At 36.0% G+C, this 14,152-nt stretch overlaps 1 protein-coding gene across 10 annotated transcripts in view; it reads left to right on the forward strand.

The window, feature by feature from the left end:
• Zbtb20 (zinc finger and BTB domain containing 20) overlaps positions 1–14,152 on the forward strand; it is a 786,974-nt gene that overhangs the window by 214,044 nt on the left and 558,778 nt on the right. The window lies entirely within an intron of this gene.

Consider the following 14,152-nt stretch of genomic DNA (forward strand, 5'->3'; position numbering starts at 1 on the left):
TACAGTACACTAAAGCAGAGATTGAAATTCTAGGATGTCAGTGGGTGAGCATTCTTTTAAAATATATAGATTTGCTATTTTAAAAAGTTGTATATCTATTTTCAATATATTTGTAGAACCATATTTTTCTTTGTTGCATTTAGTTATTTTGCTAGAATATAGTTAATAGAGTTCAACTCTAATCTCGCTGGTGTTTATTTGAATTGAGATGTTAATGCACATTTTCTTAAAATTTATAGTTTACGTTTTAAAATTTCTCTAAAGGAGATTTAATGTTGATAATAGTTTTAGAGAAACTATGAAATAGAATAATGACTGCAGTAGGAAAGTGCTATTTCATTATTATTAGGAGATTACCACTTTGTAACACATAGATGCTAGGGAGAAAAGTTCCTGTGGTCTTGACCAAAGGAAATATATATACTTGAGGACAAATAGCTTAGCCTTTTAAATGACAAAAGAAGGCAGAATCAATGTCAAATGAGTTCCTTAGAACTGTTGTACCCTTTTCTCTCCTCTTCCGTCCATGGAATTCATTGCTAGTCCATTTGGGTTCTCTTTGCCACCAAGCCAGAAGGCTCCTAAAGATAGCACTGTAGACAACCATTGCCAATTGATGGAAGCTGTGTGTAATATGAAACCTGTGTACAGTTGCTGGGAAAGCATGACATTATTAACTCCTAAAGCCGTTTGATGGTAACAGAGATCTCTGTGAGCTTGCTAGGGAGAAGCTAGAGTTGACATGAGTCTTGAATAAAAATAAAACATACGAATTAATTTTCTGAAAATGAGAGGAAACGTTGTGAAACCAGGGAGTAATGTGTACAAATGAGTATGTATGTGAATTTATTAGCAGAGTCAATGATGATGAAAAGACCTTGGTAAAACATGAATGTTTAACTCTCTACTGGACTACCAACTGTGCCATGGTATGTTAGTCATCATATATTTTCACAGGGATTATCACTGACTCCTTTCTCTTTGGCCTCTCATAAGATGTTTTTTATGGATTTGTATTCTTTTTTCTCCCATCTATGATTCACCAGTCTGAGAGTACCTTCTCACTGTCAGGAGTATTCAAAGAGGACTTTGTTCTCTGTAAGTTTATATAAAACAATATTTTTTAAATAAACAGGTAATTTTAAAAACATTAAAACACTGACACTATTACGTGAGGGTAATTTTTGTTCTAACTGTAATGGTTAATTTTACTGCAAATCTGTGGTTTCAGGGGAGAAGAAAATAACTCCTTACAGTAGGAACAGTCCAGAGATTAGGAATAGATTATCTGGGTTTGAATTGTCTGCTGTGATACTGGAAAGTTCTTCATGTGCCCTTAGATTGAGTTCCTCATCTGGAGAATAGAGTTGGCAATATACCAAAGCCTCTGAGATGGATGCTCCCCCTCGCCATCACCCTTATAATTCTAGTTGCTTATTCAATGCAAGTTATTTTAGCTGTTATCCCAACTGCATTTCTTTTCTGTTTACTATGTTTGAATATCCCATAGCTTATATCCACATGTTAACTGAGCTTACAAAGTGTTGAAAGATCTTGGTTTCAGAAAGAAATCAAATGTAAATAGTCTTCTTGATTTGTAAGTACAGCTTTTCCACATCTTTAGACTATGTTGAGATTTGATCAGAAATTTAGCTAAAATTTATAAGCCACAGAAACATTTTCATTTTCTACTAGTCCCTGAATACCTATTAGTATTAAAAAAATACTAACAATGTTTGCATCTTTCTAGATAACTTCCTTCAATATTTCCTTGAAGAGATTAACCTGAGTGTCTTCATGTATTACTTTGAGAATCTGAGAGACATTATCAGTTCTAATTTTCCAATAAAATGTATGAGTAGTGGTGCACACCTTTACTCCTAGCACTCAGGAGGCAGAGGCAGGTGGATCACTGTGAGTATGAGGCCAGCCTGGTCTACAAAACAAGTTCCAGGACAGCCAGAGCTATTACACAAAGAGACTCTGTCTCAAAAAACAAAACAAAAATATACAAATAGATATGTTTTATTCTTTTTTTTTTTTTTACCATTTTCATGTTTTTAAAAACATAAAACCAGGTTGGTAATATAGGTCCTGACTTTTAAAGTTACAACATTGGAAAATTTGGATCTCCTGAATTTTGAGCTTTAAGTGATTGTATCTATATAATGCTATTGATGATGTGTATGTATGTATGTATATATGTGTGTGCATATATATATACATATATTTATACACAAAGATGTACACACACAATAAATAGGTAACTGAAAATAGACTAGAAGTGTTTTTACTGTGCCTTAAAGTTATAAAACAAGCAGAATAGCTGAGTTCAGTGTTACTTGGGAAATAGTTAAATTTGTGCATCAGGAGACATTTCAAGCATAGCCTTTAATCATACTAGGCTGATGCCACAAGGAAAGCAATGTATACTTATTAGAGTCATTGCCAGTGTCAGGATAGTAGATACCCTAGGCCAAAAGAAAATTGATTTTTTCCTCTGTAAATTTGTCATTTGAAATCATATTCAAATTTCGTCGATCAAAAAATTGGTATATTTACTCTCTAAATCCAGTCTTCAGCAACATAAATAATTTTTCATTAGGTGGCAGACTTGAATTATGTCCAATTAAATAATTTCAATCATAACCCTGATATTGATTATATGCTATCATAAAATATTCATTAACTATTCACCTCTCCATATAACTTGGAATTAGAAAATACAAATTAATAGTTTTATATTTTAAAATGATTAGTAATAGTACAGGGCTGGATTCTGGCTATCTTGAAAGGGTGTATTGTCTCTCACCAAGTGCAGGTAGTGTATGCTGTTGGCTTGCTACTGGGAGCAACCACCAATAACACTTTCAGTAAGGTCTCTGTTTACTGTTCTGTGGACTTCTGTCTACTGGGGACCTTACAATCACCATCTGTATGTAAGATACTTTTGCCTCTCCTCTTTCTTAGGCTTGTAGACTGTGGTTCCTGTGTACTATATACCTGAGGCTGATGTGATACATTGTCACAAAACGTGTGGCTTCAAACCTTAGGAGCATATTCTCGTATAGCCCTTGAGACCAGAGTCCATGGGAAGATGCAGCAAGGCCACATTCCTTCTGCTGGCTCAAGAGGGAATTTGTTTGCCTTTTCAGAGTTCTGGTGGCCCTGTTCTTTCCTTAGCTTTTGATACTGCCACTTTAAACTTCACGCAGCTATATGTGGCCTTCCCCTCTGTGTGTCTCTGTATCCTTTCTTCTTTTCTTATAAAGATGCCAGGTACTGGATTTAGGTTCCACCCTAAAACAAGAATGATTTTTCCATGATCCTATGTATTCACTTATTAATGCCATATTTTTCTCCCCTCTGACAGGGACTTATGCACCTGGGACTTAGTGCCATTGTCTCTTGAAACTACAGGACAATCTGATGACTGTACTTAACGTTTGCAATGACTTTATTTTAAGACTATATCTACAAAATACACATTTCTCAAGAGATCAGCACAGGCTTCCACGTGCACGACAGAATTGCAATGTTTAGCCCAGAGAGATCACTTTCTTTTTCTTCTTTCTTTTTTCTTTCATTTTTCAAGACAGGGTTTCTCTGTGTAGCACTGGCTGTCCTGGAACTCACTTTGTAGACCAGGCTGGCTTCATACTCACAGAGATCCCCCTGCCTCTGCCTCTCAAGTGCTGGGATTAAAGGCTTGCACCACCATACCTGGCAAGGGGTCACTTTCTAATGTTGTGTAGCTAGTGAGTGACTGTAAACAGTTCTCAGCCCAGTGCAAAAACCTGTATTCTTTCTACTTCTCCCAATTGATCCTAATAAAAGGAGTCAGTTTTGTTCTCTGTAAATGAGGATCAGAATACTGTTAGTGTGAAGGTGAGCAGAGACAGTGGAGTGTAGAGTCAGTCATTCCAAAAATAATTGGAAACAACTGGAAGCATTTGTTAACCCTTCCTACCTCATAATTGGAACTTTGTAAGTCAATAATTTCAGGATTCAAAATTTTTAAAATAGATAATTAGTGAAATGATTATATGAATATTGCATGTATTAACTATTGAACAAAATAGGTTTCTTTGTGAACTTTTGTTCTGTGCAAACATATTTATAGAACAGAAAATTTTAGAGATAAGCATTAGATCTCCTTGCTAGAGGAAAAAAGATAAAATGAAAAATTGAATTTATAAATATAAAACTATGATTCCTATCCAAAACACATTAATTAATTAATTAATTATACTATAGTTTATCTTATTCTAGAACCAGTGGAAAAATACCATTTTGCTAAATTATCGTTTTCTTGTTTCTTTTTGGGGACTGGTGACTAAATCTAGGGCTTTATTACTCCTGGGGCAAGCACCCTCCCAGTGAGCTATATCTCTGGCCTCATTTTAGTTTTTTTATTTTAAGACAGTTATTCAAGCTGGTCTTGAACTTGCTATTTTTCTGCCTCAGCCTCTCAAGTAGCTGAAATTTCAGGCTTGTCCCACCATGCCCAGCTAGATTGCAGATTTCTTCCTGGTATAATAAGACTTGACCCTGGACACCAGAGAGAGAATTCTGAGTAATAAGAGAAAGATCCCGTGTTTTACACAGCTAACATGATAACTGGAGTGGGTGTGTTTAAACTACTAAACAAACAATAAACGGGTAAATAGGATATATTTACAAAGACCTGGGTGGTATTCATGACATACAATGGGAAAAATACTATAAAGAATGGATAGAAATGGGGACTGGAGTCCGGACTAGCCTTTCAGAGAAAATAGCACTCACACTCTGCACATGAAGTGTAAAGGAGCCAGTCATGGGAAGAACTACAGAAATCTGATGTCGAGAAATTTACAGGTTGTCTAGGACTATGTATTAAGTATGTGTCTAAGAGTAGCTGTGACAGGAGAGGGAGTCCTGGTGTTGACTTGCATGGCACAGGTTATTAGATCATCCATTTCTCCTAATAACAGCCAGGACAATAAGAAGAATGTGTGAGAGGACTGAATACTGGTAGCCATGTCTCTGTCACATGTGACAAACTTCCTGTTGTAAAAGCAGAAGTGGGTTTGGCCACAGAAGGGAGGCTCTAATTTGTATCCATTCTGAGCTCTTTCTAGCAATTCTATTATTCACTCTGCTAACAGATTTTCAGAGGACTCAGGGATTCTTGAGTCTCCACTTTCTTTCACGTTAGATCAATCATCATTTAAAAAGGATTTATTAACTTTTATTTTATGTGTATGAGTGTTTTGCCTACATGTATATCCATGGGTGCTGTCAGAGAAGACCAGAAGAAAGTGTCAGGTCCCCTGGAACTGGGTGACACATGCTTGGGTGCTGCCTTGTGAGTTCTGGGTATCAAAGCCAGGTCCTCTGGAAGAGCAGCCAGAGTTCTTAGCTCCTGAGCCATCTCTGCAGCCTGGTCAATTACCCTAAAAGTAATATTGTCATACTTTGTTTTCTTTTTCTGCATATGAGACTGAAAATTAGGCCAATATTCTTGGGTGTTTTTGTTGTTAGTATTAATGTCATGATAGCCCATGATTTAAGACAGAATTTTTTAGGAACATATAGTTACTTTCCTAGTGTAATTGAACATAAGGAATCAGTTATTCTCACCTACATTTTCATCTTGAAACAAAAATTTCTACAAATGGCTTATTCAAAAATCAATTATTACTGTATAAGAAGATAAAGGTATTTGATGATGAACTGATGACATGTTATTGTTACCTGAGTTTCACATGTGTAGTGAATATTGTGTTCACCTCATTGTTAGTTTTTCATTGCTCAGTGGTCCAGCATGAAATGGGTAATACTTATGGGACAATGCAGGAGGAAGTACTCAGTCTGCTGTGAGAATTCAGAATACAGATTAAAAGCCAATTCCATAAATGGTTAAATTTTTAGATGTCAGGAAGTATTTATTTTTTTCCAGAGAAACTAAAACTCAGTGCAGTCTTGAAGAGACTGCAAATACCCCAATTTGCAAAATAAACTGTCCTGTGATTAATATCAGCATTATTATCTATTGGTTAAGCCCTTAACCCCATTGAGAAAATTCTAATGACTTTTCCTGTCTCAGTAATGGAATCTGAAATGGAGGAGTGGAGTATTCGGTTTTCCAGAAATACTATAATACATAATTTCCATTACATAATTTAGTTGGCCCCCAAAATTGTCATCCAGCTCATACCTGACATTAGAGCCTTTATAAAATATCTGTCCATAAATCCAGAATGTTAATCACCATGGATGAAGGTCATTATTATGCTGAAGACTTGTGTATCATAATTTAAAAACAAGATAGAGGGTGTTTCTTATAAATTGAAGAAACATGTTCTATCCTGTTATAGACTGTGGCTTTTACACAAATGCTGTGAAAATACATACATGACTAATTTTGACATTTCTCTCCTCGGATTATGTATATGAGAGCATTTATCAGGATACGTTAGGAAATAAACTGGGGTTGTGTCCGTGGGCTGGCAGGCAATGAGGAGTGCAATAAACACTCTTTAGATCAGTCTTGTTTGGCAAGTTTCACCACCTTGGCAGAGCTAAACTAAGACCTAGAAGCACTGCTCATGCAGGCAGTGAAGTAGCATTTAAAATAATATTTAATTTATTCAGTTTGCCACATTTTTCAGCAGCTACATTATTTGCTTTTGTTACAAAAACATGGTTACATTCTGCATACAAAACACTAAATAGATACTTGTTCATTTTAGTAGACGTAGATACTCAAAATTGATATTTAAATTTCCAATGTATTTTTCTACATTCTGTATCAGACTGTGGGCTCATAAAAATTATAAAGTGGGGAGTTGTTAGGTAAGTTACAGATGATGTTGTCATCTAACTCAGTTCTAAAGAAGAGGGAACAGCCACAGAAAGCTGAGTGGTTTGCTGTGGATAAGTGTGATAAGAGAAGTTCAGCAATGCATTGCTCTTTTTTTTTTTTTTTTTTTTTTTTTTTTTTGGTTTTTTGAGACAGGGTTTCTCTGTGTAGCTTTGCGCCTTTTCCTGGAACTCACTTGGTAGCCCAGGCTGGCCTCGAACTCACAGAGATCCGCCTGGCTCTGCCTCCCGAGTGCTGGGATTAAAGGCGTGCGCCACCACCGCCCGGCGCATTGCTCTTTTAACATAGTAATCTTTCAGTTTTCCCATGGCACTAACAACTTCACTTACTCCTCTTATTTTCTAAATGTGTTCACATGTTTCAAAAGGTTGGGTGATTCATAAAAATATGCAAAGAAAATAATGGCTTTAGCAACTTACCCTATTCATCCAAGAATGTATTGAATCTAGTAAAATGTACTTATTGAACTTTAAAATAGAAATGGAATCAAGGTTCAATTATTTTGTAATTCCTTTCTTAAATGTTTACTTTAAAGGTATTGATTTCAGACTGGTCGTGGTGGTGCATTCCTTTAATTTCTGCCTCCCCTAGAGAGGCAGAGGCAGGCAGATTGTGGGTTCAGGCCAGGTTGGTCTATATATATTGTTTTACAAGCTATCCAGAGTTACATGGTGAGATCCTGTTACAAATAAATAAAAACCAAGCACTCCAGAGGGGAGAAAAAAAACACACCTACACAGAAAATTGTAAAGAAATCATAAAAGAAAAATCATTGTTTTTGTGCCTATAAACAGCATATTCCTACTTTCCTACAACCTCCTCAGTACTGGGTATTAGCAGTTATTTATTTACCTTATTGGAAGAATGAAAATTGTATTTTATCATTGCTTTATATCTGTTAGATTACATGATATTTTTAAAAGTTCATTGCATATTTGCATTTCTTTTTCTATGCTCTGAGTGTTAAATACTTTGTTCTTTTCACTGAGTTTTATTGTATATTTTCATTTTTTTTTAAAAGCCTTATACCAATTTGTATAGCCTCTTTGTGTAACAGTTACATTTCCAGGTGACTGAGTAAAACTGGGACCTAGAGAGGTGGTCACCAATTGGTTGTCCAGTGCCAAGTCATCAAACCCGAAGACATTCATACAAGTAACATTATAAGGAATCAACAAGTTATATTTTGGAATATATATGTATATATGTATGTATATATGCATGTTATAACAATGAAATGAGAGGTCAGCAAGGGGCTATGGGGTATGTATATATAGGGGTGTTGGAGAGAGGAAAGTGAAGGGAGAAATGTAATTAAATTACAATCTCAAATTTTTCTAAAGTATTTAGAGAGAAAGTGGAGCTTTGTGTTCAAATTTTTAGTTATTAATTTCTTTTACTCCTTAGTACTTGTATGTAGTTGTACTTACCCGTCATTTACTTTATGACTTAGAAGACCTTCTGTATAGAGAAATTACTCGTATTTTCTTCTATCACATTTGTGATTCAATCTTTTTAATATTTATATCTTCGATTCATCTAAAATTTATATTCTATGTACTTTCAAAAATAAATTTACCCTTTTTTGAATGAAAATAGCAGTTTTGTTTTTTACTTAAAATGAAAGAAGCCCCTTTTGTTCCATAAACTTCTTAGAAATGTAGAGGTTAGCACAGAGACAAGAGAAAAAGTGTTAGATGGAGAACTGGAATCTCAGAATTGACATATTGTTTTTAATCAATCACTGATGTCTACTGTCTTTGACATAGGAAGTCCCAAGAAATTTCTTTCATTTATAAGAATAAATTATTATATTTTGATTGTCTAAGCTATGATTAAATCAGTGAAAGCATCATAGAGTAAATCAAACCCCTAGTGAGACACTTTCAACAGCAAATACAGTTCATATGGTAATGTTAATTTTACTTACTTAAGAAAAGCACTTATCAGTAAGCCCCTATAACGGAACAAATGAAATAAAAATGTGAACGTTGTAATTTAAGCAGGATGCAATAACCAGGTGATACATTTATTTGTGTCTTGAAAAGTTGGCTCCATGTAGTCATCATTATTAAAAGGCAATTTTTTCATATAATTTTATTTAGTTTTCAAAGGAGCTTTGGCTAAAGATTCTGATAGCTTGCATCTTTATAATGTTTTATAAAAAAGCAGCTATGTAAGTAGAGTATTTAGGAATCAAAGAACCTTATTCGGTTTAACATGTATTTGTAACATCTGATGAAGAGAAGGGTAAATATGGCAGGGGCTATCAGGACTACCATTAATTTTTCTTCTACTTACAACTTACAATTTTTTGTTATTGTTTTTGTGCGTATGAGTGTTTTGTCTTCGTGTATATCTGTGTACCACATGCATGTCCATTGCCTACAGAGACCAGAAGAGGATATTGGAGCCCCCAAGACTTGGACAGTTGGAGTTTTGGACAGTTGTGTGCTGCCATGTGGGTACTGGGAATCAACCCTGGGTCTTCTAGGAGAACAGCCACTGTTCTTAACTGCTGAGCCAACTCTCTAGCTCTGTTTTTAATATCATTAAATCATATATAAGACATATATATATATATAAAACCATATGTATTTTCCCATTCTAATAATAACACACGTAAATGTAAAACTAAGAAATTTAAAAAGTAAGAATAAAGGTAATAAAGTCATCTTTGATGTAATTGCTATCAAAGGAAAGTTATTAATATATTGGTGTATATTTTCAAAACCATGGGCTATGCTCACAATGTAGTTATAGGTTGTGATTTTTGTTAGCTAGCAATATAATATGAACATGTCTTTTTATTAGTAAGTCATTTTCCCTGATATATGTATACTTTCCATAAATGTATGCTGTGCCATCTTGGTAGTCTCTTACTTGTGCACATGCAAGTTACTTCCAATTTCTCTGTATTGAAAATGGAAGAATAGCTTTGTGAAGATTCTTTAATGGGAATCCCTGGTAAATGAGTGGAAGGCTGTGAACATTTTAGCCTTTTGATGCATTTAGCAAGGCAATTTATGTGTGTGCACATATCCATGGCTGGTCTGGACCAGCCTTTCTTAAAAGGAGCTGTATGCTCCTATTACTGTTGGTTGGGCCCAAAGAAAGCTCTCAGTGGTTTGAGGAAGGAGAGAAGAGAGTGACCAGAAGAGGTAAAGCAAAGGGGACATTTTTGGTTCAAGCCTTGATACACGCTGCCAAAGGCCATGAAGTACAGCTTTCTCCAAAGTGAGCTGTGTTTTAAAGGCAGTCCTGACTGAGTGCTAACTTAGCATGATGGAATGTCCCTGTTTGCGTGGAGTCAGTAGTCTGACCCTTCAAGCATACCCACAGATTCAGTGATTGAGACCACTTACTGATACTAATCATTGCATGCAGAAAATACATAAAAGATTTGTATTCATCACTCAATATGTTTTGCTGCTCAAGTGTCATGAAACATTCAGGGTATAATAACTGGCAAATGCACACCTGGAGTATGTTCTTAGCTTTAGAAACTGCTAATTTAAAAAAATCAAATATTTAATTTTGAGCGAAAAATCAGTTTTGGATTTTGAGAATATATATCATCTTTCATTTTGGCCCAATTAACCCAGCAGGTGTGTGTAAATTAGGTCACTACTTTGTCACCGTGGTAACAGGCATTGGGGAGGTGGATCTTAACCACCTCTAGCACAGGTGATGTTGGCTGAGTTAGTAATAAGAGGTACTTTTAAAACAAACACGGTGAATTTAACATGTAAGAGTGTAAAAGAGCGGCCTGACGCTGGTATCTGCATATAGTTCTCTATGACACGAAGCAAGTACTGCCTGAAATCTCCATTACCAAGAGGGTTTAATGAGCCTGAGAATCAGAAATGTCATATAAAAGATCCTGAAAGTCCCTGAAAGGACAGATGCTGCAGCACTGTGAGGTGATGGGCTCATTTCTCATGGACCAAGGGATTTGGGGGTCTGAGATCAGTTCTCTAGAACTTACAACTGTTTTTGGAAGTTAAGTCATGGTTGTTAGAAGGGCTGTGACTTCCTGATTATTTACTGGAGTGTATGGATTCTAGTCAAAGCTTAGAGGTGTTGTTTTGGTTTTTGTTTGCAAGACTGTGCCTAATACTTTCTTCTATGTGCTCTATTTTAATCAATATTCATAGTTGCTCATGAGGTAAAGTGTTGGCAGAGTTGGTCTCTGCCAACACTACAGCACTGATACTGTCTCTAACTCAGGCTTCCCACCAGGTGGAAAAGCAGACATGCCTCAAGATCGCGTGTAGCGCTTGTGCAATCTGTTTGGCTGTCGAAGGCTCCAAATCATGTGGGCATTCTGCAGCCCTACAGAGTGGTAGAATTTCCTCACTTATCACTGACAAGTTCACACCTCTTTTGGTCATTAAAATTGTAAATGTGCATTATCAGATGCAAAAAACAGGCCAATGATATTAAATCTACTTCTGAGGAAACAAGTCTCAGGCTGTTTCAGCCCCCAGTCATTGATGCTGTTACTTCCATCGTGCCTGTGTTGCTGGTTCATATGGAGTTTTATAGCTTTCAGTTGTCCTCGTGTCCTCCCTAACATTTATATTATTTATTGTAATTTTGAAGCATTTTTATTCCATATTTTTCAAATGGCATTTACCAAACTTAAATTCCCCTCATGTTTATTTTCACTTGGTTGTGACCGCAGCTTTATTACTTATTTTGTGTGTTTTCAATAGTTAATATTTACAAAACACTGAACAAACTCTCTGAGATTGCTTTCTATAATCTCCCTCTGCATGCATCAAGGATGAGAGTTACTAAGAGAAGAGGCACAGTGAGTCACCATGTCACAGCGTGTGTGTGTGTGTAGTTTCACTTCTTAGGACAGTCAGGGGTCCCTGGTTTTCAGGTTTATTTCTCTTTTTCATTACCCAAGAGCCCTGCAGGCTTGGAGTCTCACAAAGGGACACCTGAGCTGAGTGGGGGAATAGTTGGTTCAAGTGCTCTTTACCTGTAACATGTCTTACATGGACGTCCTCTTTACGTTTAAGTCTTCATCCCATCAACTCCCCAGTGGACCTGGAAAACCATTTATTTTGAAGAGTGGTTTATTACAAAAAGTCCTGAAGTCTCAGGGAAATCTATTAACCTGGTACAGGTGAGAGTATGTATTGTTCACTAAAGAACAGCATCCCACATTCTAAGACCCAATCTGTTCAGGAGCAAGATGAATGGCAGCACAGATTAGTATTGGAATGAAAAATTTATCAAAGGATCCCTGGTTGTTGCAGAGATGGGACGTCAAGCAAAATAAAGGGGTTGGGTTATCAAATCTAACAAAGGAAGTTATAGTAAAATCAGGGAACTTGGACCTGAATTGTGGTAACCAAGCTGGGGGGTGGGTGCAGACACTTAAACAGAGTAGTTTCTTTCATTGTTTGATGAAATAATTTTTGCCCCTTTTAAGTGGCATGTTAAAAGAGAAAGAGAGGTTGGTGTGACTGAAACACAGAGCTTACACAGTCACAGAACTGGTTGGTTTTTATACCTTTCTTTACTGAGTATTGTCCTTCAGTACAATACAGAGCCATTTCTTTGTTCTCACAAGCTAGCAGTTAAATTGTATGTAAATGTATGCAAATTAGATGCTGTCTAATAAAGAGAGTCATTAGATGGAAGAAATATTTAGTTTAGAAAAAAAAGCAGGTGTATTGTGTAAAAGAAAATGTAACACTACAAAAAAGCCCAAACTTCTGCGGACAGTTATAGAAAAAAATTATTAAAATAGATTTTTTTAAAGACTTACGTCTTCTTGACCTTTCCTTTGTGCTTATATATATGTGCTTGTTTTTAAAATATTTACATATAAAACTAGAGGATTGGCTTCCTTCCCAGAATTACTGGAAGCACCTTCACTAGGAACATTTGGACTTGAATAATCTCCACAGCAGCCTTTTCCTTCTTGAGTTAAATGAAATGTAAAATGAATGATTTTCCCAAGAAGAAACTGTTCTTCTTTGGGTTGATAAAGGCCTCATGGTCTCATGACAGATTCCTTGCCACTGGTCATCATGCTTATTTTTAGTTTACCTTTGAGGAGTCAGGGTTCTGACTCCATTCCAGACTCTGAAAAAATTCCTTAGCTCTGTCAACTAAGTTTCTCATTGAGAGGAGCCTTCAGTTTGTCATGGTCAGTGCCTTGTTCAGTGTGTAATGCAATGCCCAGCAATCACTAGATGTTTCCATCTTGCTACATGTGACTGATTGATTTTTTTTGATCAGATACATGGTATGGGTATGTCAGATACCTTTGTAATCTCTAGATAAGGTAATGAACCAGGTCCCATGCTCATCTGTAGCACTTATGTAGTAAAAACTTATAGAAACACTGTTTTACTATTCAATTTCCTCAAGTCAACTATGACAAAAGTGTGGAGTGCTCATCACATGTGTCTCTCATGTGATATTTGTGGGGCAAGAACCGGTTTAACAGTGGCTCTGGGGGTTCAGAGTCTACAAAAGGAGATGCATATAATCATTTATTACACAGAGGATTGAAAAGTTACAAATACAATATGGGAAAATGAGGCAGAAATTCTGACTGTAGGGAGAGTCTCAGGGATGGTTTCTTAGAGGAAAGGGGAGATGAACTAAGAGCTAGAAAGGAACAGATGGTTGGCTATGATGGGGTAGAGAAAAGCAGATTTGCAAATTCTCCACCTTGAATTCCCCAATTAGTAGAAATATACTAGATTTTCTTCTATTCTCTTGTGACTTTCTAGGAACAGCTTGATTTTAACCTCTGTGGAAACACAAATGAGAACCGTGATGGATACAATAGTTACCAAAGTAAAATTATAACTCTAAGTCATATTTATAATCATATTCAGTCATTGACTGAGAAATAAGGAAAATTAAGCAAAAATACTTTATGACTTTTTGATTTGAAGACATTATAAATATAAAATTTTATTATTACTCAATCTGTGACTCTGTCCATGGTGTGAAATCATGTTCAGGGGTAAGAGACCTAGGGACCTCAAATAGGATGCCTCATTTATGCCTACTAGCATCCAGTTTACAACATATTTGTTAAACTATTATTTTGTTTTTATGGCAATCCTTGAGCTATCATAATTAGTGTTATCATTTTCATTATCAATTTGAGGGGAGTGAGGTTATGAACACTGAATCACTTTGCTGGGATCACAAAGTAAATGGCCGCACCATATTCCCCCTGATAAGTTGTCTAGTTGTTTTTCATTGGAACAGAAGCAGCATACATCTTGAATTCTAATTTTA

This window comes from Peromyscus californicus, unplaced genomic scaffold (genome assembly GCF_007827085.1).
Source record: "Peromyscus californicus insignis strain IS unplaced genomic scaffold, ASM782708v3 Scaffold_16__1_contigs__length_79575227, whole genome shotgun sequence".
In the NCBI taxonomy this organism is placed as follows: domain Eukaryota; kingdom Metazoa; phylum Chordata; class Mammalia; order Rodentia; family Cricetidae; genus Peromyscus; species Peromyscus californicus.